At 34.7% G+C, this 27,996-nt stretch overlaps 1 pseudogene; it reads right to left on the bottom strand.

Annotated features, from left to right (window-relative positions):
• LOC120223213 lies at window positions 1–27,996 on the bottom strand (annotated as a pseudogene).

The following is a 27,996-nucleotide window of genomic DNA, read 5'->3' on the forward strand; positions in this document are numbered from 1 at the left end:
CTAATGTGTTTTCCAATGCTGACAAAGATATTCAAGTTTTTCACTTTCACAGATTCCAGACTGAGCTGCCAGATGCTGAAATTCTCCTTATGGGTTAAAAGTTTATTTCACACCTAAATTTTTCTTGGTTAATGCTAGATATTTGCTGAAAGTTGGTTGAACACATAACAGCTTCGGAGTTGCAAGAGTTTGATTTGCACAGGCTATAACATCTAATCTGTTATGTGCGGTCACTCATTAACTTAGCTTTAATAACTACCAACACCAGAATCTTTCTTTATATATCTTTTATCAGTAAAGTAACTAATCTATAGTTATCACGCTATAAATTTATTTGGTCAACACTGAATTGCACCATTTCGTTACTTCTTTTCCAGAAAAGCTTTGGTGGAGGGACTATTAGGATCTGGTATTCTAGCTTCACCAAATCTCCTTCAAAATGCTTTATGCATGTTGTCTAAAGATGAACATCTCTGTAATTTTGGTGCTCTTCTCTGTAATTTTGCAAGAATACTCACCAACACAGTAAATGTGGCTTCTCCTGTTCTACTAACAGCAATACATGTAAAAACCCTGCATCTGAAGCTCTCACCACTTCAAAGATGAATGAATGATAATACTTCTCAGAAACCATTGTTTTGTGAAAATCGTCTGATTAAACTGGTCTTCCATTTATACAGCATGATATATCAGGAGCTGGTAGTCCACTCTCTATGAAGTTCATGCTGCAGGATCTTCCAATTCAGTCAACATGTTCTCTGGCACTTGAATAAAATGCGGTGGGTAAGATTTCTTCTGGATTGAATCCTGATCATTTATTTGATCTGGATCCTGATCATTTGAAAATGATCTACTTCTTACTTGTGACATTGGAACTTACAGTCGTTGTGTGTTTGAAACTGTGCTCTCTCTCAATTTGAGCTTGAAACATGGCAGCTACCTTCTGTGATCCTAGTAATCTGCAACCTATCTTCTCATATGTTAGGTATTGACTTCAATCATGAAGAAGGCTGTCATTACATTTCAGCTTTCTCTCCAAATCTTGACTCAAAGCTTCTCTTTTGATCCTGTTATTTGATCATTGGGAGCCCTTGATATGGACCTAGATTTTACACTTTGGAATGCCTTAGCATTTACAGGTTGGCCACCTTAGGGTTGTTGATAGTTGGAATCCACAGTGGAAGGGATTTATTGCTGCTGAAATCAGACACCAGTGGCAATATGGAGCCCAGGAAGCTGGCTATGGACTGGTAATGGGTGGCTATAAACTTTTGGCTCTGGTTGGAACCAGAAAGTTTCTGTAGAGAGGCAGAGAAAGCAGAAGTAGACATGATGAGGTGAGAATTCACTGTTGAAGAGGCAGACATTTGCTCTGTGCATGGATTAGGTTGGATAACAGAAGACTGGTCTGGCTAGAAGATCTGGAGTTTCAACAAAACGTGTTTTTTTAGTGTTTTATTTATTTTTGAGGGAGAGAGAGACAGAGTGAACAGTGGAGGGTCAGAGAGAGGGAGGCACAGAATCCGAAGACAGGCTCTAGGCTCTGAGCTAGCTGTCAGCACAGAGCCCAACGTGGGGCTCAAAACCACGAACTATGAGATCATGATCTAAGCCAAAGTGGATGCTCAACTGACTGAGCCACCCAGGCACCCCTCAACAAAATGTGTTTTGATATGCATTACCTTTCCTGCAAATTCTAATATTAATTAAACAAAATTGAAGCCAAAATCATTTTAAAAACAGCAAGGATGGCCTTTAAGATAAGACTTGAAGTCAAATGTTTAACAGGGCTTATTATTAAAATATAATTTAAAATAATAACTTGAGCACGGAGAAGTATGCATTAAATTCCATAAGTTTTTGCTTTACAAACAGACCATAATTTGGGAATGATAGTAGTTTCCATTTTATGTGAGTTTGTAAATGTTGTGATGGATGTTTTAATTTATAAATGCCTAAGGCTTCTTTGAAATATGTTTATTTTAAAACCATTCCAATTATTTATTTTGTCATATGCTGATAGGTGAAAACAGATCAGTAACATGAGGAAGAGATCAGTAGTCATAAGAGGTTAATTTAAACCAAAAGTTTTCTGTTTGTAAGTCTGTTAAAAAAAAAGTTTTACCTGCTGTGTGTGTGTGTGTGTGTGTGTGTGTGTGTGTGTGTGTGTGAATGAAGTAGCAAGGAAAAAATCATGAGTTTTGGAAACAGAAGACCTAATTAGGCCAATTTGAAAAACCTAACTGGATGCCCTTAGGCATGTTAAGCTTTCAGGCTTTTCATGTTAAGCATTCATTTTTAAAATGCTAAAATATATACCTACCAGTGTTATTATCCATATGAGTGGCTCTGGCCAATCATACCCTGTTGTGACTCTCAGGATCCTTGTGGCACATTGATATTTACAGTGCTTTCCATAGACTGTTCATAGTCACCTGGCTTTGTCCTCAGTTTGTATTTTGCTAATACAGTCTACCATTAAAATTTGGCCTCAAGACTTTTTTAAGAAGGAAGCTAACTTTTATTGAATGCTTATTTACTAGAAATCTAGTAGTGCATGTATGCACATTATCTTATTAATTTATATGTATATTACCATGACATATTTATTTTTAATTCTCATTGTTAACAAACAAAGCAAGCCTAAGAATAACATACACAAATTGGTATTTAGGAAAGTTAGGGGGCTTCATCTGATATTTGCATCATCATCTTGAACTGAATACCAACTCTTTGCCAGTTTTATAATGTATATATTTTTTCATTAACCATGACCATAACCAGGCAGGTATGATTCTTACTTATATTTCACAGATGAAAGATTGGGCAGTAAAGAGCTTACATAACTTATTACCAAAAATGATATTTCAATGGCCGAACCAAGGTTTAACCCCAGGATCATCTGACATAAGACTTTCAACTCCTAACTAGCTTATAGGAATCTCTGAAAGTGAAAAGGGTTACAGTTTAAGTGTGATCAGAGATATCCAACTACAAGTCATCAAGATAAAAATGGGACTCCTCTCCAATATTTATTTTTAAAATATTTTTAGTTTATTTATTTATTTTGAGTGAGAGAGAGAGAGACCATGAGCAGGGGAGAGGTAGGCTCCAATGCTGTCAGCACAAGCCTGATGTGGGGCTTGAAATCACAACCCATGAGATCATGACCTGAGCCAAAACTAAGAGTCGGATGCTTAACAGACTGAGCCACCCAGAAAGCCTTCTTTTCCAATTTTAAAACAAGTGAATATCCCTGATATTTGCAGGAACTTAGAATTTTGATTCCTATTGCATTGATACAATAAAGTCATGACTATTATAATATTTATATTCTGTTGTTATATAGATTCACTATTAGCCAAAGATATTTTTCTAGCAGAATCTAAACTTTAATTCTCATTTTCATTTATGTACTGAAGATTAAAGAAAAAAAAAAAACACAACACCTTAAATCAGCACACTGATGTTCATGTGTTATACTTCTGTCATTCTGTATTTCTTTGCCCTTTATTAATTCCTTATTCAGAGTGTAGATTTTATTATCATTCTTGTGAAAACTAATTTTTTATTTGAGTTTTTAATTCTAGTTAGTTGGCATACAGTATTGTATTAGTTTTGCAGGTGTACAATATAGTAATTCCACAGTTCCATACATCACCCTGTGCTTATCCTGACAAGTGCGCTCATTAATCCCTATCATGGATTTCCCCATCCCCCCCAGCCCTTCCCTTTGTAAGTTATCACATTGTTTTCTATATTTAGTCAAAAATAATTTTTAAAATTTCACCATGGGCTCTATTAGGCACACACATATACATGATTACTGTTAATCAGGAATATTTCAAAGTGTGAAAACAGAAAATGCCTTATCTAAGCCCATTTATATTGAAATGTTAATAATATGTTGCTATTAGAGCTGACATTCAAATGAGTAATTTAAGTGTCAATATCTATTTTTCTATTTATTTTTTCTATTTATATATACATCTAAGTCTAAACACACATTTATACACACATGCATATACATATTTGCATGTGAAGATATATATTTGCATATGCATATGTGTGTGTATACAGGTGCCCACACACATAAATATTTATGGCACACACACATAAATATAGCCAGAGAGAGATGACAGATATTAATTTAGCTTTAATAATAATTAATACCTAGAGTAGTAGATTGTATAAATGCTACAAAGGAAACAATGTTTTCCTTACCTACAAGGTACCATAATGGAGATAGAAAGTTAACAAAGCCATTTCTATCAACAACTACTTAAAAACAAGAGACTTAAATAATTTCTAAGTGAATACAAATGAGGGTGAAAATTAAGTGTAATTAGAAAAGACATTTTCAGGGTAATGAGTCTTATGCAGGGACGACCTTCACTGTAGAGAAAACATCTAAAGTATGAAGTAAATTTGAGAATAATAATCCAGATGTGAGAAACTACATGAAAACACAGAATAATCTGAATTTTTAAAGAGATTCTCAGGGTATCAACTTTTGGGAGTCAGAAAAGACATACTTAGAAATATGTCTGCTGTAGATCTGGACGTCAAAATAAATTAAATTGATGTAAGTGTAGAACTGCTAACACCGATCTAAGGTGCTTGGAATGAATCTCACTTAGGAGTCAAAGAAGATTATTTAGGCTGAACAAGAGGTGGCATTGAAAATGTATGGGAAGACTGAAAGAGCTATCTATACACATCCTTCCTCTGATGCCTACTTTTGTTTGTAGGTTTCATTACCACACACTTCATTATGAAGAGATCTCACCAATAAAATATATTTCCCAACGTGGTACAGTAGATTGAAAAACTGACCACAATCTTTTGGTCTTCCTTATGTTCACATCCTTTCAATATAAATTTCAAAATGTAATTTCTTTGCTTTAAAGAGTGAAGTTTCTTTTTCCATTTCTTGAACACGCACGGGCTGGGTATATGACTTGGTTGGCCAATATAATGTAGTGTAAGTGAGAGCATGCCAGTTCTAGGCGCAGGGGCTCAGGAGTTCACAGAAACTTCTACTGTCTCTTGGAATCCTACCCAGATGTTATGTGAACAAGTTTCAGCTGGTCTGCTGAAGCACAAGAGACCATGGAGAGCAGGGACACTCTTCCATCTGCAATCATTCCACAGACCCACTTCCAAACTGATCGTTCTGTGAGCTCAGACATATGACTGAGCCACGAACCACCCAGATAAGGCCTACCCAACTGTCAAATCACAGAATTATGAGTTAAATAAATGGTCATTATCTTAAACCTTTAATATCTGAAGTGGTACGTTGTGCAGCAAAGCTAACTGATACACGGTCAATACCGTCTTGGTGGGGAATATGGTTGCACTAGTTTATCATGCAGGGAATCTACACGCATTCTAGGCCATATGAAATAGGTTTTCCTGACATTTTACTCACCTATAAGATAAACTTATTTTTCACCAAATTGTATAAACAAGTCAGAGGTGTCAGTCTTACTTCTGTAGGTTCTAACTTAAAATGAACATATATTATAATTTTATTCTCCAGTGAGTTCTGGCTTTCTGTTCCTGCCATATGAAAGCTGTATGGCTTTGGTGACTGCCCAGTCCACTTTTGGAATAATCACACAAAACAGACTCTGGTTTTAAGTCATTTTACATTAGGCTGCCACACAACTGTCTAAAATACCAAAGAGAAGAAATGGATTCTTCTGCATATAACATCTTGTACATTTTAGTTAGGTGTGGTGTAACTTCAGGTTGAGAAGCTTTGTAGCATTTTACATAGTTGCCTTTCTGTGTGCAGACTCTATGTATATGTGTGTATGTGTGCATCAAAGAATAAATGGTAATATAAAGCAAATTGCTTTTCTTATGGTTCAATGTTCATTAAAACCAAATGTCCCTTCCATAATGTAGTTAATGTACTTTAATTATTCTGTCTTGTGCAGTTGTGACAAAAGGGAACACGTAATTATTAAAGGGAAAAAAAGTACACATTGTACCAATAATTGTCCACACTGAAATAGTATTGCTTTTTCCCTGTGAGTAACCTGACTACTTGCCAAATAATCCTCTCTACACCATTTAAATAATATAAATTATTCTTTCACAATAATTTATCTTTTTATTGGGTTTAAGTGAAATTTGTTTATTTCCATTTACTTTTGTTCCACAGTTTTAAACAATGCAAGGCCACGATAAGTTTTAATTTTTTTCTGGCATAAATTTTAAACATAAAAAATGAATGAATGTTATTTTACTTAAGAAAGGATTGGTAGCAATCATAATGACCTTAATGCTAATCTTTTCTATTTAAACATAGGAAAATCTATTCCCCTGATATTTATTTTCCTCTGTTATTAAATTAGAATATCTACAAAGATAATAGATGAAAAATGGTGGAAGGTCAACAGATAACATGTATAAAGTGGATAGGCCACAAAATAATCTTTCTTATGATGTTCAATTATTAGGAAACACAAATGGAAGATTTTCAGATATTTGAAGCCTTTCTCTGTCTCCCACTCTATCAAATTAACTTCTGTTTTTTAAATTATTTACTCTACCAAAGAACAGTCTCTCTCTTTCTTCTTTTTAAAATGTTTTAATGTTTATTTATTTTTGAGAGAGAGAGAGAGACTGGGAGAGGTGCAGAGAAAGAGGGAGACACAGAATCTGAAGCAGGATCCAGGCTCTAAGCTGTCAGCACAGAGCCCAACTCAGGGCCAGAACTCACAGAGCCCCACCCAGGACAGAGCTGCTTCCCAGACAGAGCTGAACCCAGGGCGGGGCTCGAACTCTCAACTGAGATCATGACCTGAGCCAAAGTCAGATGCTTAACTGACTGAGCCACCCAGGCACCCCACACTCTCTCTCTTTCTAAATGAGATTATATGATAAACATTTGAGGAACTTAGTCAAATGCTGATGTATCAGAAAAAGAAACTGTAAATATAACAGAAGGGTGGGAAGAAGGAAAACAACCCTCTCCCAGAGACTTCTGTAATCTTTCCAAATGAGGAAGTTGATTTTCCCCAAAAATGATGATTAAAAAGGATAACTGAAAGAAGGAAATGAAGGAGAGACCAATTTTCAGACCAATTTTGGTGGTAGGTTTTCTGCCGCTCCGTTCCATAGATTATTTTTCGGTATTCTGACAGTGAGGCGTCAGCTCTGGTAGGGGCTTTTTGATTCTGACATTAGTTCCTATGTTGGTTTCAGGGGGAGTGGCCACCCTCGTGAATCACTTCTTCTTGGATGTGGGAATCTTTCTGATGCCAGGAGTTAGAATCTGGTTTTGGCCTACAGCATTTCCACCAGTATTCTAATCACTTAATTCTGTTTAGAATTTCTTTATGTTTCTATTTACTTAAAATTCTTATGTTAAAATTCCTAGAGAGTTTTCTTTCTTTCTTTTTTTTTTTTTTGATAAGGCAATGAATTTGCCTAATACATTAGGATTTCATATGAAAAGGATTGAAGAATAGATTAGTTTCAGATTATAGGGATTGTTTAACACCTTGGTAAGAAATTAGAATTCATTCTAAAATTCATGACAAAACATGAGAGGGGTCTTTCAGCAGAGAAGCAGCAGGATCAATATGTATTACAAACATGATTCTGGAACCTGTGCATGGAGTAAGTGGAGGATACTAGACCAGAAGCAAATAGTTCAATCTGATGGAAACAGTTGGAGCTAACATCAATTACAGCATGGAATAACTGGTAATTCTCTGAGGTAGTACTCCTTTCGTAAAGAATAGACATTAGATATTTTCAGTACTATTAGAAAAATAGTAGCCAAGAAGAACCCTTTTTTTTTTTTCAAATTACAGTCACCAACTTTCATTTTGTTCAACACTTTATCATTGTAACAGGCTTGCCAGTTAACCCATGAATGGGTAGTATGTAAATGAATAGATACAGGGTACATACAGCAAATATCCTTTCTTTGCTTGAAAGTTTCTGGCAAATACATCAATTCTTAAAGCTCAAATACACCAGTTATTTTAATTAAAATGATAGAGCATTGGGAGAATCAAAAACAACTTGAATATTTGTCAGCAATAAAGCCAAGTGCCAGGCCCTGTGTAAGTACTCAGTACACATTAATTTTCTTACTCCCCATTATATCAACAACGCTGAAAACACCCTGATATTCCACTAGGAAGGTAGGCATGTTCTTAGGCTACAAGGTAGCCCTAGGTTTAGATACTTTGTCAATGAAATACCCAAGCAACTATGTAACCATTGAACAAACTGAAATAAGCATCATTTGAGAAGATAAATATCCCCTGGTGCTACAAGAAAAGGAAAAAAAAATCCAACTATGTGGCCGGAGGGAGGAACAAAACTTTCTGAGCAATAGAGCACTCAAGATGAGCACTGAAACAAAAATGGAAGAGCGTAATCTATGAAAATAATATTAAGGAAGGCAGAAATCAGTATGGGAAGAGACGGATATAAGGATAAGTGAGGCTGAGTTTATATTGTGAGGGAAAGTGGTGGGCTAAGAAATCAGTATTTAATTGATAGACTATAAAAACAAAACGTCAAAGAATTTTAAGTAGAGAATTAATCAATTAAATAATTTACAAAACAATAACAACAACAAATAAAACCCCCAAAACCTCTGGTGTCTACATATCATTTTTAGATGGAATTCCTCAGAAAGATAAATTTAATTATGCCTGCATATGTTTGGCCTATATGAAGATTTGCCAAAAAAATTTTTGTCAACATTTTCAAAGTTGGAGATATCATAGTTATCAAGCTCCAACTTCTAGATTTTTAATTTTTTTAAATCAAAAGATATATAAACACATAGCATGAATTTCTACTTGGCAACTGTAATGGGTTTAGAGAGGAAGGCCTACTTGGTATCAGTTTTTGAGGCAATGGAATCACCTGGGGCTAACTTCTGTCCTGTGTTTATATTTTCCATCAGAACATTTCACTTATCTAAGGCTTTGGTATATCTGAGAGATATGAAATCTGAATTATGGAATTTGGTGTATTATACCCCCATTCCTAGAATACAATTCACCCCATATAAATCTATGAAATACCCTAAGCAGCCCATTATATCTGGATGCCATAGGATTATAAGTACTATTACCATATATATTCATTGTTTATTTCAGGTGTGTTTTCGTGGGCAATTGCTCTGGCTAACAGTAAGTGGGAACAAATAAAGGTAAAAGAGATGTAAGTATGGAAGCCGAACTTTACACTTGATTATGCCTTCATATTTATTACTTGAAATAAAGTTTGTTTCCTGTATAACCAAAGTGGAGGGGAAAACTCTAATTTAAGAATTGCATACTCATAGAATGCTAATTTATGACATTCATCAGTTATAATAAAATGTGTCTATGTGTTTAATTTTGCTATTTCCTGTTTAAATATTGCATGAATATTTTATCACTATAGTGAAAAGTTTTGCAATAAAGTGATTACTTTTTTATTATAACACAATAATTTAGTTAAATGAGTGTCTCTGTATGAAAGCACTTGATTAGGCATACATGGGTCCTTGATCACATGAAAAGTCAGGAGGTTTTTGGAAGTTTGGAGATACCTAGCTGAGACATTTAGAATACTACAGTTCTGACACTGTTCTCCAACAGTGATTGCTTTCTGACTAACTACAAGGTAAAGTCAAGGGAAAAGGGAGAAATGAAAAAGGACACAGCTGGGCGTGATGCTCCTGCTGACTGCAAAATCAATTTCTGGCGATTGAAGGAAGCAAAGGAGAAGCAAAAGATTTCCATATCTTAGAGATGTGCTCTGTCACACAGAAGCTCAAGCAAACACAGGTAAAATAAATGTTTCTAGATTATGTAACTTTTAAGTTCTAATTTGGTATGTTTGCACAATTGTTTACAAAGCCATTGAGTCAGGCCCATAAACTTAAGATTAATTATTTGCTCACCAAAATAATTTCATAAAGTAAACCAAGTGTTAGCCAGTAAACAAAGAATAATATAGTGTTGAAATAACACCGTTGCTAAGTATGCATGCACAGTGTGCAGAATTATGGTTTTCTGGTGGTAGTTTAATATTATTTTGGCCCAGGCTACTTAGCAGGAATATATCACTAATAACCTCTGATAGCCCTCACTTGGACACACACACACACACACACACACACCCACACACACACCGTGATGAGTGGGATATATGAAAGAAATAATATCTAAATGAAAACTCCAGGTTATTAACATATAGGCTAAACCCATATTATGACATAGGGTTTGGTTAAGGCTGTGAAATATATGTATATATAGTTCATAGTTAAATGGAAATCCTTACTTCCACTGTTTCTCAGACATTCTCTTTATTTTCTCTCTTCCTTCTAACAAGAATCAAAGTAAGAGGCCAAGTGACATCAGATATGTATAGTCAACTTCAGCATAACCTCACCACATGGAAGTGGATGGTACGCAAAGAAGTGGAAAATAAAGAAGAATGGATAAAGCACATGTCATGAACACAGTCTGATCTCATCTGAAATGTAACTCTGGGGACCCTGAGTGGATCAGTCAATTAAATGTCCAACTTTTGATTTCTGTTCAGGTCCTGATCTTGGGGTCTTAAGATCAAGCCACATGTCAGGGGTCAGGCTGTGTTGTGCGAAGCCTACTTAAGATTCTCTCTCTCCCGGGGCGCCTGGGTGGCTTAGTTGGTTAAGCTCCGACTTTCCGACTTTCGCTTAGGTCATGATCTCGCGGTTTGTGGGTTCGAGCCCCGCGTCGGGCTCTGTGCTGACTGCCAGCTCAGAGCCTGGAGCCTGTTTCAGTCTGTGACTCCCTCTCTCTCTGACCCTCCCCTGCTCACGCTGTCTCTCTCTCCTAGAAATAAATAAAAAAAGCATTAAAAAAAAAAAAGATTCTCTCTCTCCCTCTGTCCCTCCCTCAGTTGTATGTGTGGATGCACGTGCTCTCTCTCTCTAAAAAATATAAATAAATAAATAAATAAATAAATAAATAAATAAATAAATATAAAAAGTGTAACTCTATCATTGCCTTGAAATGAGGCAATTTTAAAGGATGGGAGGAAGCAGAAACACTGTTCTATGCTTTCCTTTTGCTCCTCTTCACTCATACATCATGTTTCTATTCATCTCATAAATTCTGTTTATGTCTTAATCGATAAAACCAACTTCTTAGAATAATCAGCATGCTGACTATTTATATCCAGGTTTATAGATTTAAAATATACTCTCTGAGGGTATACGGTTTCTACAGAAAAAAGAAAAAAAAGCATTTCAGAAAAAGGCCATAGAATAGAGATACAGAATTTTAACATTTGCCATCTAGTTTTGAGGTGCCATTCTGGATTTTAGGAATTTCAAATTATTCCTGTGATTCACAGACAAAGCCAAGTTCAGTGATGCAGTATTCTTCATTAAGAAACATTTAACACAGTAATGGTCTGGGCCAACTGGAGAATGAAGAAAAGCAATTTAAAAGAGCACAGCATCTGTCTTAAGAATAATCACTTGTTCACCACATAAAATGAATAATTTAGATGGCCATTAGCCACAATTATTATAGGTGGGTAAAGGCAAATAGAAAATTGTATAATTTCATGGATGTTAATTGCATTTTGGTGGAGGAAGAGAAATTCATGCACTTGCTGAATTGAACTATAATATTAAAATGAAACAACTATTTGGTTGCTTGTGAACATCAGGGTTTTAAATTGCATATTGATTTTTTCTATTTTTAATGTATTATTATAAAAGATTATATAAATATACCAAGCATATGTTTCAACAGTTAAGAAGTCATGGCTTATTATTTTATCTAAATCCACACACAATTTCTCCCATCACCCTGCCCATATTACTTTTATAAATATTTATAAATATTTGCACATCCTATCATTTAATCTGTATATTTTTTAATTGATTCATTTTCATGCTGCTATCATGTCCATTCTGAGTTCTTCTCATTGTTTCCCCAAATGATTGAAGCAAAGGAAGTCATGTCTACCAACATATACCACCATTCTGCTTTTCTTTGATGAGCAGAGTATTGGGGCTGTAACAGCAGATGATTGCTGAAATAATGGTATGTCAGGTTTCCTCATCCTTATAATCATGGTTTCCATATATTACTTAAAAATGGCTTAATAAATGTTTTCTGAATGAGTTCAGAGAATTCATATTTTTATGACCAATTACTTTCATCAATTCATGCCAATGTTACATGTAAGTGAACATTCCTAATATAATAGCCTATAACAACATCCACCTCTTATTATCAGAATAAGATGTGCAATGCTCACAGAGCACTTAGCACAAGTCCTGACTGTGATATACTGTTAAATATTTGAACTTAATATTTATTTTTTATTACTTTTTGCTTATTATTTTTTAAGTTTGTTTATTTTGAGAGAGAGAGTGTATGCTCATGAGCAGGAGAGGGGCAGAGAGAGAGGAGACAGAGAATCCCAAGCAAGCTCCATGCAGCTGGTGCAAAGCTCAACACTGGGCTTGGTATCATGGCTCTGGGATCATGGGCAGAGCCAAAATCATGAGTCATATGCTTCACTGACTGAGGCATCCAGGTGCCCCTGTTTTATTTCTTTTTGAAAGTGATTTTGTAATATCAGCCACAAAGGAATGAGGATCTCTAAACTTCCCTGAAGCAGACTTGCCTTCCCAATCATTCATGCTAAGAAAACTCTTCAAAACCTTAAACCCACTTTGGAGCTTGGATTTAGTTCTACACTCACTGTGATCAAAAACAGCCTTTTATCAACCATACTTAAACCACAGTGACAGAACCATTGTTTTGCTTTCTTAGTGCAGGATCTCCTAATATCCTGGATATGTATGATGCAGATATTCTACAATGATTACAAATAGTATGGTTCTCTTTCCCCAAATGCTTGTGTAGAATCCCACTAATCATCTCAGTAGTACACTTGCTCTCTAGAGCTCTAATCTCTACATAGAAGAGTGTCAAGTTGGGAGACAAATTGGATAGGGGAGAGAGAGGGTGAATATAATTCATTATTAAGAAGAGTGCATCAGTAAGTCAAGAAATATTATTAAGAAAAAAAACAACTAAAACTGTCATGAGATACTTCAGTAACATAAACCATTTATATTTATCATGCAACATTTTCGCCTAATACCCAATGCACTTAAAAATTCTAAAACTACAGCGAAGTTGGATAGCTTACATTTACATGAATATTAGGGTCTATAATATTTATAGCACCAAATTTCGGTTTGCCCTAATAATTCAATTTTACATTGAAATGGAAACACCACAGAAAATCAGTCCTCTAATTGTGGCAAAATGTGCCAATGACTATATGCGGAGTTTCTGCCTAATACTCTAATCTAAGGGACAACATTTACCTCTCAGTCTAGGATCTCCTTCAAATATGGAAATGGAAGCAAGAACCAATTAAATATCAGACAAATATTTGATTATATTCTGAACTGTGTTAATAACTTAAATTGATTTCATTCTGTTCTCTTTAGTTGCCTGCATGCCTTTGTAAACTTGGACATAGTAGAGGTTAGGGCTGATTTTTTTGAAAAATGTATACAATGATCTTTGTTTTCTATGTAAGTAAACAGAGGGCAGCTAGTGGCAACTCTGAACAGACTTCATAAGTACAGCGAAGACCATTTGGTGATACATTCTAACTAAGGAATTATGAAGAACACTCAATAAATGCTCAGAGTCCATCCATGTTCTTTCACACGTCTTTCTCCAATGCCTCAGACAATAAACCGTATCACATTTAAATATATTTTTAAAAAGTTCCAGATATTGCTATGTCCCAACATGCTTTTCTGTTTCTACAATATCCCGGATGTTCCTATCTTGTTTTAGTCAGTCTTTTATAGAAAGTTTCATTTTAGGGGCAAAATAGCAAAAGGATAGTAGTGGCGATTTTTTTTCCCCCACCCAGGTCCCAGTGAAGAGTAAAAATTCACTTATGTGAAAATGAATGTATCATGAAAATGAATCTACAAAGATTTTTTTTGAGGTACACATATTAACTAGATATCAAGGAAATCATTTCCTGATGTTTTATGGATGATGATTATACATGTTTAAGTTAAACAGACATCCATTAAACACCTGCTAGAGACGAAGCAATGTAGTCAGTACATTATACCTGTCCCCAAAAGATTATATTCTAGTGAGAAAACACAGAAATATGTTAGCATAGAAGATGGACTCTTAGCAGACCTTGAAGATTTCAGGATGATTTCTGTATGACCTTCTCTCATCAATAAAGCCTATCTCAAGTATAAATATACAATTACTTGTATAAATTTATTATTTCTAGAGCAGCAGAGCCAGGAGGACAGAAAAATAACTGTTTTAACAGCTTTACCACTGGAGTCCAGGGCAGTATTTGGCACGCCGTAGGCACTGTTTATTATATAAATACCAAGTAATAGGTGTTCCCCATTAGTTGTGATTTAAAAGAAAGCTAAATTAGCTGAGCAAAAATGTTTCTGGGAAGGGCAAGGTTTAAGTGAAGGTAAGATGGGGTAGGAAATTTGTGATAAGGCTGTGTTAGACTGAGTGAGGATCACAAGCCTAAGCGTGAAGGAGGAGTGCTGCAGGTGATAGAGTTCCAAACGGGGCATCCTGGAGATGAAGCTGGGAAGTTGTACGGGTGCACACCAAAACATGATATGCTATGTGTCCCTTGGTAAGGAGCTAAAGCCTATGTCTGAAGGAATAAGATGGCGTTTACACTTGCAGACATACTATCACTACCTTCTCAAATTAACCAAACGGGTTTAACAATTTTGTCACTGATCAGAAGGCACATTCACACTGAACTATGACGGTCTCTAAACAAACAAAGGATTAAACCCAAGAACAGAAATCTTATGACCCTGCCTGTTCAGGATAAGATGAAACATTACAAGTTTTCCAGTAGGGAAGTAATAACATCAAATTGGTGGTTTAGCTTATTTCTGTGGTAGAAGATTGACAAGAGGTACTGAATACAGACACTGAATGTGATAATTAAATGAAATATGAATATTCTATATTAAAGAAAAATGCCATATTTAGCCTTATTTTGTAATTTTATTAATGTATCCATTTGGTATTTTATTTTAGACTTAATTTTTTAACATTATATTTATGTGTTTAGTTTATATTTCTTCTCATTTTTACTCCCTTCTAGCAGGACTTGCTAGTAGTTTATTTTCATTCCACAATAAATAACTTGTTCTCTTTACATGTGCAGGAGAATTTCCAATCATTGGACTTCCCTTCTGGAAACTGGGCTAAATATTTTAATATCCACAGTCTCTTCTAAGTGGCTTACTCCTTCAAGTCTTCTCACATACTATTTTTATACTACACTTTGCCGGTCCTAGATAAAAACAGAGTTTATTTGGGGCTTAACTCACTGATTAGTATTATTTTATAAAAATAAAATACATCCATTTTAGCAAATTCCCTATAATCATTTTCATGTTACTTGTCTGAGATAATGAGATAAATTTATTAATATTATCTCCAGTTTCATTTTTTTCTTTCTCAAATATAAAACTATTTGTATTTATTCTAAAGAAAGTTTTACCATCAGTTTTGACTCAAATACGTTTGACTTTATTCCAATACATTTACCTTTCTGATAGTTTGGAAGAAATGTAGGGAAATTGCCTATGCACATCGATTTTTTTCATTACAATGTTTAAAAGATTAATATAAGAGAAAGATACTGTTTTACAAAACTATATTGCATGGAAAACTAAAACCAAATATTCAAATACCTGTCCAGCAGTGTATAGTAAAGCAGAGGTTAAAAAACTGATTTCACAATTTTCTTATATTTATCACTTCACAAATATATCAAGAACATGTTGACTTAAGAAAACCTATGGTCAGGTATTCAATAATTTATGTGTTTTTTCACTCTCTGACACCTATGGCTGATCATTTTTGTCCAGCTCAATGCACACAAAAGGTGTATATCTTCAAGTAATGTTTCCATAGCAGAGTTTCCATTTTTTTCCATTTAAACATTTCCAAATATTCATGCCTAATTATACTAGAATAGTATCATATCATTGATCAAAAATTTCCCCTTAATCATTTTAACTGTATCTTCTACTTAAACGTAATTCTTGTTCATTCTTATCTCAACAAATTTTTCAGTGTCCTTGAATATAATAATATTTAAGTTATCTGTTTCTTATCAGACTTTTACACACTACTTCTAGCATCATTGACAAATCTTGGTTGCAATATTTGTTTCTCTTTAGGTGTTTGCCTAATGGTAATTTTCTATTATCCCTATCTTTTCTACATTCTACTTTAAGGAAGAACTGTGATTCTCCTCTGTTCATTTATTTTTTAATTATTCATTTTTAAAGAAAGATTCTGAATATTTATATTAGCCCTGTTTATCCATAATTTGCATTTCCATAATTTATCACAAACTGTCTATAAATTAACATTGTTATTTATTTTGTTGTTCACATTGTCCTTGATTTGGCCATTGGGAGCTGCTACATGTAGTGGGTGCTTGTGCCTTTCTTTTAATGACTATATCATATTTTTGAGCACTTCATTAATTAGCATCATCAGATATTCTACACGTATTCTGTACTTTCCCTAACCTCACCATGAAAATGGAAGATTTTTCCAAGGATCCCTGATTATTTTAAATTGGCAAATAGTATTGGGGCTAGACATGTACATGTATTCACTGGTGCTAGATACTAAGTCCTTTATACTAACATACATACAGCTATGTAATCCTGTATTTATCCGGATAATTTCTTTATGTGTGTGTGTGTGTGTGTACACTGACAGCTCTAATTCCAATCTATCAATCACCAAAGGGATCATTCTAGCCTTCTTCCTTTCCTTATTTGTTACTGTTTCCTCTGATACTATAAAAACTGTCATTATTATTCACAATGTGTTTACTTAGTATTACATAAAAACTATGTACATGTGTGAAGGTGCTTCAGAGTCATAAATGAATTCCTCTGTAAGAAACAAGTGTATTAACTAGAGTAAAATATGTGTGTATATTTTGTTTCATTTTAAACTTTAAAAAGTACAAAATACTGTTTTCCAAAATTATATAGGTTAGTTCTTCCTAATCCACTTCACTATCTTTTGTCATTCACCTGTAATACAAGTAAGTTTGTTTATTACTGTGTGTGTTCAATACTGGATCGGTCCTTTTCCTTATCCTTGTTGATTTTAATTATTTATACATGGAGTGTAAGAGGGGTATGGGAAACATGGTTCTAACGATAACTTCTATGAAAGTTGGATATACGTAAGGTGCAAATATAGTTTCTTTAGGTAAGGGCATATATACTTTGTTTAGTATTACCAAATTTCTCTCCAGAAGAGGTGTAGCAAATTGAATTTCTACCAGAAATGTATGAATATGAATATGCACGTTTCCCTACAATCTCGCAAATGTCATAGTTTTTAATTTTTACCAATCTGAAAGGGGAGGGATATTTAAGAACCATTTCTACATCTGGTGTGTGTGTGTGTGTGTGTGTGTGTGTGTGTGTGTGTGAATTTCCTGTTCATGTCTTTTTTTCTATTTTTAAAATTTTTTTTCCTATGCCTATCTGTTTTTAAGACTTTCTTATATATAAGATGTATAAGACTTCTAGTTAATATTCTAATTATTTTCTTTTTCAGGGTGTTTCTAATGTTTATTTATTTTTGAGAGAGAGAAGCGGGGGGAGAGGGAGAGAAAGAGCAAAACACAGAATCTGAAGCAGGCTCCAGGCTCTGAGCTGTCAGTAGAGTCCCACCTGGGGCTAGAACTCACAAACCACCAGATCATGACTTGAGCCGAATTCTGATGTTAACCAACCAAGCCACCCATGCACCCATCTTCTATTTTTCAGGTTTTGATTTTGTTTTTGGCATTATCTGCAATGCAACTTATTTAATTTATTATACATGAATCTTTTATTGTTCTTGAATTTGAGTAAGAGCTCAAAATCCTTTACCTACACCAATCTTAAAGAGAAACTCACTCATGATTGTTGTACTTGCATTAGATCCTTAGTCCATTTGCAGATTATCCTTTGTGTGGTATGAGATATGGATCACACATAATTCATTGAAGAATAGGTATTTTTGTTTCAGTGATATGAAATTTCACCTATATGTTATCCAAAAATCTCTCTCTTTTTTTTTTTTTGGTCTATTTCTGGGCTTCTTCCTTAAATCCAATAACTTATTTACTTTCCTTGTAACATTAATTTTCAATTGTAGAGACCTTTTGGTATGTTTTAAAATCTCGTAAGTCTAGTTCCTTCTCGTAGTTTTTCTGTTTGGGTGCTTTCCTACCTATACTTTCATTCTTGTTTTCTTATATGAAATTTATTATCAACTTGTCCAACCCTATAAAAGATCAGGCATATTTTTGAGGATTATGTTTAATCTATAAATTAATTTAGGGTGAATTGACTTATCTGATCTATTAACCAAGAATGTCTTTCCACTTTTTCAATCTATTTTTATGCCTTTCAGGAATATTTAAAATTCTTCTTCATAGGGGCCCCTGGTGGCTCATTCAGTTAAGCATCCAACTTTTGATTTTGCCTCAGGACATGATCTCTTGGTTGGTGAGTTAGACCACAAATCAGCCCCAGTGCTGATGGTGAAGAGCCTGCCTGGGATTCTCTCTTCCTCTCTCTCTGTCCCTCCTCTGCTCACTCTCTCTCAAAATAAATAAACTTAAAAAATTCTCCATAAATGAACTTCTCCATACTCATTCTTCTTAAGTTTATTCCAACATATGTAATCGTCTTTGTTGCTATCATTAATGAGTATCTCTTCACTACAATGACTTCTAACTTATTAATTTTGTGTATGAAAGTGATTGATTTTTGTATTAATTTGCTAGAGCTGTCTTAAAGTACCACAAATTGAATGGCTTAAACAAAGTAAATTAATTGTATCAGAGTTCTGGGGGCTGGAAGTCCAAGATCAAGGTGTCTTCAGTGCTGTTTCCTTCTTAGACTGCTAAGGGATAATGTGTTGTATGTCTCTCCCTTATACAGAGAATTTATTATTTTTATGTTTAAAATTAGAGGGGGCATTATAGGATTTTTAACAATGATGGTGAAATAAGAATTGGTTTTTAGAGGCTTGAAAAAAAGGATTAAAGTTTATAGGCAGAGGGAATAGTTAGGAGATTATAGCTTCCAAGTGAAATATAATTAGTATTTGTAGGTAATATCTTAGCAGTTCCTAAACTAAAAAAGAATAAAAGAAATCTTAATTTGCACACTGTGTGGGAGAAGAAATCTGAAGTAAGCCCTGGATAGCAACCTGGTTGCTATAAGAGCAATCAGGACAGCTTCCAAGGTGAATTAGTTTGGGGGTAAATGGTAATGAGTCTAGTTTTGTCTACTAGTTTCAATATTTGGTTGAAAAGAAAGATGTGCATGGTTTTTCAAAGGAGTGGTATAAAATAAAAAGAAAAGAAAAGAAACCTAAGAAAAGGAGCCCCGGAAACAGAAACTGCTGTTTAAGATTTAAGGAGCAAAAGGACCCAGGAAATGATATGGATGAAGGGAAAGAGTGTGATTTCTAAACAAGTTCTAAAGTAACAGCCAACAGTAATGAAGAAATGAAAGACAGTAAGTTCCACTGGACGATATGATATGGTATGATATGAAATGATACGATATATTACAAAATACTTCAGTTTAGATGGTGAATATAAAAGTTGGGGATATAAAAGGTGAATGATGACTAATTAGGAAATATAAGGTGAGAAAGTGGGGACACCATATGCCTTTTGAAGAAACTTACTTAGCCTTTGAGGAGAGGGAAAACATTAGTCAAAGAGATTGAAGTAGTAAGAAAGGATAGATTTTTAAAATTTATTTTGAAGTTTATGTATTTGTTTTGAGAGAGAATATGTGTGCAAGAGAGAGTGGGAGAGGTTCAGAGAACAAGAGAGAGAGAGAGAGAGAATCTGTTACTGCAGAGCCCAATTCAAGGCTCCATCCCACAAACCATGAGATCATGACCTGAGCCAAAATCATGGGTTAGATGCTAAACCTGGTGGGTCATCCAGGCATCCCAAAGATTGATATTTTATAACTAAAAGAAAATTGAAAACAATTTTAATGCTTATTTATTTTGAGAGAGAAAGAAAGTAAGAGAAGAGGAGGGGCAGAGAGAGAGAGAGAATCCCAAGTGGGATTATCACTGTCATCATACAGCCCAATGAACCTTGAGATCATGGCCTGAACCGAAATCAAGAGTCAGCCACTTAAGTGACTGAGCTACAAGGTGACCTGAAAACTGAACAATTTAATCAAATTAGTAAAATGACCTAAGGTAAGGTTTATTGTTGATTAGATGATGGTGACTTAAAGGGTATTTGCCATGCCCTCTGCAATTTACTACAGTGAAATTCTGTATGGAAGTGCATTGTAGTCAAAATAACAGAAAAGCATAATCTTCATTAGATAAAGGCATAACATTTGTGGAATAACTTAAATATGCAAAAAATAATTGCTATCAGTTGTGATTTTTCAATAAGCTTAATAAGATTAATATGGAGTATGACTAATACTGAGTCAAACCACTGACAGAATGAATTAGTACTCAGTTACAAAATATTTCAATTATGTTTTCAAAATTAATGATTCCTAATGGGTTATTTTTAATATAAATAAATATGTGAAGCAAAAGCTTATAAGTGTGTAATTACTTACACATTCTGCTCCCACATCTGTAAGAATTTAGTTGAGAAAACAGGATTAAAGAAACAAGAGATGGGGTGCCTGGGTGGCTCAGTCGGTTAAGCGTCCGACTTCAGCTCAGGTCATGATCTCATGGTTCGTGGGTTCAAGCCCTGCATCAGGCTCTGTGCTGACAGCTCAGAGCCTGGATCCTGCTTCAGATTTTGTGTCTCCCTCTCTCTCTGACCCTCCCCTGCTCACACTGTCTCTCTCTCTCTCTCTTTCAGAAATAAATAAAACATTAAATTTTTTTTAAAAAAAGAAACGAGATAGAGAACACCATACAACCAAACACACACACACACACACACACACACACACACACAGAGAAAAGGAGGAAAAAAGAGGCACAGGTTAAGTAAGGGTCATGTCATCCTAAAAGAGCTATAGTAGAATACTGCAGAACTGGCCATAAAATTTTTAAGAACAATCTTTGGTTGTCATAAACACACTTCTTATTGCTCTTCCTCCCTCCATCCCTTCCACACTGCTTCCTTCTTATATCACTTTAAAAAAATAAGTCATTTATTGTGAAAATCCACTTGCACCAGCCTGTTGTTAGAAAAAGATACTTTGCCATGTATTTGTTGGTAATCTGTATGTCTTCCTTGGAAAAACTTTCATTTGGGTTCTCTGCCCATTCTTTAAATAGAATTGTTAGGTTTTCATGGTGTTGAGTTTTGTGTTTTATGTATTTTAGATATTAATCTCTTAACTAATATATCATTTGTAAACACCTTCAATTCAGCAGGTTGCATTTTTGTTGTTATTGTTAATGGTTTCCTTCACTCTGCGAAACCTTTTTATTTTGATGTAGTCCCAATAGTATATTTTTGCTTTTGTTTCCCTTGACTTGGGATACACATCTAGAAAAATGTTGCTATGTCTGATGTCTGAGAAATCACTGCCTGTGCTCTCCTTTAGGATTTTTATGGTCTCAGGTCTTATATTTAGATCTTTAATTCATTTTAAGTTCACTTTTGTGCATGGCATAAGACAGTGGTCCAGTTTCATTCTTTTGCATATACTTCTTCAGTTTTCCCCCCATTTACTGAAAAGACTGTCTTTCCCACATTGTATATCCTTCCCTCTTTTGTCATAGATTAATTGACCATGTAAGTGTGGATTTATTTCTCACAGTTTTGGAGGTTGAAAGTTCAAGATTAGGCCACCTGCATGGTCCAGTGGGGGCCCTCTTCCAGATTTCACACTTCTTATATCCTCAGATGACAGAGGGAAATGGAGATCTCTTCAGCCTCTTTCATAAGGGCAAGGATCACAATTATCAGGACAGAGCCACCTAATCACCTCTCAAGGGCCCTAATTTCTTAGGGGTTAGGTTTCAACACATAAATTTTGTGGGGATGCACTCAAACGTTGGCATAATTTATATCTGTCCCATTATTTATGTTGCAATAGTTTCCATCAGGTATGATTAATTTAATGAATGAGTACATTATTAAAAAATGTCATTATGTTGATTGGCCAATTAAGGTCTTTATATAATTTGGAGTATAAAGTATTTAAGACAAAAGCCATTGTGATTTAAAAAACATTCTCAACCTACGGAAAAATAGAAGTTGAATGATGGGACATAAGAATATAACATCAGAACTGAAAGCCATATTCTGACTGGTCTCACATTCTGAAAGTGGATTGTTTATTGTTTCATTTTGGCTTGGTTTGGTTTTGGTAATGTGAAAAAGTTGCCCAAGCTTATCCTATCAAATACTCACTTGTTCTATATATATTATCTTCTTTTCAACTTTCTTCATAACCTTGACTGATTCAGAATTTTCATTTGTTCTTTTTTCAAAGATCAATTATTTTTTAATTTTTAAACTCTTATTTATTTTTGAGAGACAGAGAGAGACAAAGTATGAATGGGAGAGGAGCAGAGAGAGGGAGACAGAATCTGAAGCAGGTTCCAGGCTCTGAGCTGTCAACACAGAGCCTGACGCAGGGCTCAAACCTATGGACCATGAGATCATGACCCAAGCTGAAGCTGGACGCTTAACCAACTGAGCCACCCAGGTGCCCCTCAAAGATCTATTATTAAGCATTTATTAAATGATAAGCACTGAGGTTATACAGGTGTGGATACTAGAGAGTATCCCTGTGACAGAGAGCTGATATTCTAATAAGGGCGAGAGTGGAGGGAGGGCAGAAGATAAGTACTTTAAATATTGAGATAGTTTTACTGGAGATAGTATTATGAAAAATGTAAAGCAATAAAATGAGAGAGACTGATAGGAAGACACAGGGACTGGTGACTTTCATAAGGCTGCCAGGGAAGGTATCCCTATGGAAATTACAATGCTAGTTGAACTTGAATGACTTATCTGTTATACATTTTTATGTATGGGCTTTATATTTGTCTATAATCATAAAGAATATAAAACTTAAATAATTCGTAAATTGAATTATTTTAATTAGTAAGGAAATATTTGAGTAGACGTATTATAACCTACAGCACAGGCTCCCTTGAGATCAATGGCGTGAGTGAGTGTAATAAGGGGAACATTTGAGGGTACGGCTTTTAATTCCAAACATAAAAAGATAAAATTGACTGACACAGAAATCAAACTGAAATTCTGGTCACTGGATCTTCAAGATCTTTTAGCTCAAACTAGTCAAGCCTATGAAGAAACAAGACAAGATAGATCAAGTGCCATGTCTGCGGACATTAATTACTGGAAGCTATGGTCTCACCTAAGACAAGTAGCTAAGTCTTCATCACACTGAGTGAGATGTAGTCAACTGAGACCATGAGCCACAGGAAAACTAACAACTGTTAAACAAAACAACAAAAACAACTAAAAGGGAAAGTCCTGATTTTTTTTCAATATTAACAACTTGTCTTAGAAACACCTTTCTTTTTTGTGTGAATACTGTCAATGTTTCAAAAAGATAAACTTTAAGTATCTGAAATGAGTGTTTGTGGGCTGGCTCTACTTGTAACTCATTAGGGAGATTTTTAAGTCATTCTGTTTACCAGAAAACTTTCATTACACATCTACTATATTCCAAGCTGTGGATAAAGGAATGAAGAAGGCATGGTTTTTACTTTGAAGGGGCTTACAATCTTTATTACCCTCCCAAGACAGTTGTGAGGACGTGAGCAAAGAAATTTTGTGAATTGTAAAGTGATAGTTAAATGTTTCTTGTCATTAAAGAAACATAGGGGTTAAAAGTATAAATGGCAGGTGGCTGATGATGCATGCTACTGAGATGAGGAAGAAAAGGCACGGATTGAGATCAAAGATTATTTACTGCCTCATTATGATGCTTATGATAGATAGAGGACAACACAGTAAAGAAGTTAATAGGCATTTTGTTATGTATTTTCATCACATAGGAAGAATCACTGGCAGAAATAGAAATAAGTATATACATTGGGATATGATATGTGAGAAGGGAGAGTTGGAAAATATGAACTATACATATACGAAGTTTTGCTGTGATGGACAACAAAGAAATGCAACAATATCTGGATATTTAATTGATGTCAAGGAGAGACTTAAAGTTTTTACATATTAAAAAAAGTCTCCCATATGACATTCAGAACTTACCAGGTATCTGCTGACTGTTGTCAGTGCTGTTTTTCTTTGTTAACATAGTTGAAGCAATGCATGAAATGCTTATTAGCAAATGCTCATAAATAATGTAAAGTATTTGACTACAAATATTGTATGGTTCAATCAATATTCCAGCTGAAACAAATTATCCTAGATTAGCATCTGATTGTCTTGGGTATTCCTAAATTGCTACCTTAAATTTTAATTGACTCTGGAAATGAAATAGGCGTTTAGAAATATACAGAAACAGGTAGTTTTTAACTGTATGTTTTTCTTTATTAATTCTCTCTTCCTTTAGGATCTATGACCACCTTCTGCTCAGCTTTGTATTACATTTATTTGTTTTCCCTTTTAACCTGACTCAAAATTCACTTGTAATCTCACCTTACTTACAATAGCAAGAACTTTAAGAATATTATCATTAAGGGGAAGTGGTGATTTTCTTGGTATCTATATATTTCATTTGAAAATGACCACAGACACCACAACAGTAGCTGCTTTATAAAGAAATATATTCATAAAGAAAAATAGAACATACTGAACCTTATCAAAGAAACGGAACTAGTTACTATTGGTTGAATTTAAAATGTTGGCTATACGGCAGAGGTGGGCAAATAGGAGCTGTTCATCTATTTTGCATATACTTCTTGTTTTGCTGTGGGATGCATTTAGGGTAGACAATTGTCCAGCTTCTCCCAAGATTGGGGTTTGAGCACTAAAACCCGAACCAGAAAATCTCTCCATTTTAGGCAAAATGCGGCAGCCGGTAACCACACACTCTACAAAGCACTTTTACTTTAAAGAGAAAATACAAATTGCTAACAAAGACCTTAAATACTTTGTTTAAACATTAGTAATCTATCTGGTATATTAGATTTATCTACATTTTGCGAAAAACAGAGTCTCTGACGTCTATGTAAATAATGGCTTCAAACTTGTTTTTAAAAGTTCATGGGCTCAAAGAAAGAAATTATTCTTCATAACAAAGATGTATGATACATGCAATTTTATTTTTCTAAGCTACGGTCTCTAAGCCTAGGCTGAATCAATATTTTTCAATTTGTTTTCAACCTTAAGGTTTTTACAACTAATGCAACACAAGAGTGCAAACCACAAAGAAACAAACTTCAGGTTTTTAAATTTGGAATTTAGAGTAGGGGTACACATGATAGCCATTGCTTTGAAGAAACAAGAGGTTTTTTCACATAACAAAAGAAGCAGGATTCTTCTTTTGTGGAACAAAATTCCACAGTGGTTGTTGAAATGTTGTTTACATCTTTTCTCAACTGTCTATCATCTCTGATGTGACTGTAAATATCCAAGAATTTGCCAATATTCAGCGTTATGTTTTTGATTCTCAACTCTGACAAAGATCATCTTTCACAATACAGTGAATTTCAATAAAATCCTGGGACATGACTTGGGAGAGTTTCAATAAAACAGAAAAAATGATGGTAAGCAAAAAGCTTAAATATGAACTTTTTAACAACTTTTGGAGATAGGCAGGAGTGCAAAGATAATTAACCTGTTTTGAGAGATATCACCAGACTGAAAATTATTAAATAAAAAATATCTGATTGCTGCAACACTTGGAGAACTGTTTCATCTGTCTTTCAGGGAAAAGCACATTATCAAACATACATAAGGCATTGCAGCTGGGCCGAAGAAAAAATCAAGACTGTCAGAATACCACTGCTATACTGAAACCTTATTTAAAGAAATCAAGTAAGCTTCCAAACAAGAGCTACATACTAATTCTTCTAGAGTCCCAGCACATGAAATTTAGTTGCTGTGGCACTAATTGCCTTGTACTTCCTCATTCTGCTCCTACTGTATCAATGCCAACCATCTTTCCAGCTAGCCAGGCTTCCTCCCATGTCTACAAACCATCTGATATTTCCCTTATTCCTATGCTAAGTGAAATATTCTGTAATTTTAGTATGAGCCACTTTATAATTTACTATCTTTCCCTGTAATTATACATATGCCTATCATTAGCTAATAAAAAAATAATAATGGCTAACTTTCATTGAGTACTTTTTATACCTCAGACACTGACTGTGCTAAACACTTATATTTACCATTTTATTAAAAAGAACACTTCAACAGGCACCTGGGTGGCTCAGGTGGTTGGGTCCGACTATGACTCGAGTCATGAAGTCGCAGTCCATGAGTTCGAGTCCCATGTTGGACTCTGTGCTGAGAGCTCAGAAACTGGAGCCTACTTCAGATTCTGTGTCTCCCTCTCTCTCTGCCCCTCCCTCACTTATGCCCTGTCTCTGTCTTTCAAAAATGAATGTTAAAAAAAATTTTTTTAAAGAACACTTCAAGGCAATTTTTATCATATGCTTTATTTTACATATGAGGAAACCAGAGGCTCAGAGAAATAAAGTTACTTGCCTCATTCAGAAAACTAAACATAGTAAATTAGAAGCTATAAAACAAGATTTTACCATGTGAGATTAAATATATATAGTTTTTTACTTTCTTACTCAAAGAAAACATTCCCTACAGGTTTTTATGGATAATTTTTAGAGATATATATTATCTAAACAGTAGAAAGTTTAGCATGACTAGAAAATCAGTCTATTTACTTGCCAATCCTTGAAACTAACATTTATTCATTTTGTGGACAAACACTACAGAGAGTGGTAAATTAGAGGAACAGCTCATTCACTAGCAAAGGTCAGGGAACCCAAAATTTTCCCCAATCATGTCCTTAAATTCCTTACAGAAAGAATTCAAAAGGCCCTCAGCTTGCCCTAGAATAAATAGATTTTTTAAATAATGAATAAGTATCTGTGTATGGGTACACATTGTATGTGTATGTGTACATAATTAGAAAAAATACAGGTAGAATTTAAATTAGAAAAACAATAGGTTGATAAATGGGTACACAGAGGATAGGTAGATCAAAAAATAATCAAATGCTATTAAAAAGTGGCAGTGATTATGACAATACACAGAGTGGGGAAACTGGTCACAGGAAAATTGCAAAGATAAAAACATACAAACAAAACAGAAGAACTGTAAGTCACAGAGGAAAAAAATATATATGGTACGCATTTAGGAAGCACTAAAAAATGCAGCACCATTAAAAGCATGCTTAGTGTATTGATTCCTTTTACCATCTAACCTTGACTAAGAATACCAACTAATTTAATTTCAGATTTTATTCAGCAAGGCAATCGGTTGAGCATATTGAAACTTACGTATAATATACTTTCTTACATGAAAGGAATAGCCATGGGAGAAGTGTGTGTTTCTTAGAGTTCTATCTTCTCACCACCCCTCTGAGTATTTCCAAAGCAGCTGACATTTTGTTGTATTGATACCACAGTTATTTATTTTCCTGTCAAGTCTCTATTACTGTCACAATCTCACACTTGTAACAAAGTACATGTGACCCCAAGTCTTAGGTATTTTATGGCCTTGTTTTGTTGTGTATATGTGTTCGATAATCACTGTTTTCCTCAAATTTATTTCCTTTTTGCAGTTCTGGCCAGATATATGAACATTATTTCTCTTCAGTCTGCCAGTGCTGCATTTGCTTTCTAATACACACGCTTTCATATTATTCCACATTATTCCCTCTTAATGGGTTTTCATACACACCTCTTTGTCATCTTCATCCTCTCGTGTGCCTCTGTCTTCTCCCAGCAT

This window comes from Hyaena hyaena, unplaced genomic scaffold (genome assembly GCF_003009895.1).
Source record: "Hyaena hyaena isolate Hyena2069 unplaced genomic scaffold, ASM300989v1 scaffold_973, whole genome shotgun sequence".
NCBI classification, from domain to species: domain Eukaryota; kingdom Metazoa; phylum Chordata; class Mammalia; order Carnivora; family Hyaenidae; genus Hyaena; species Hyaena hyaena.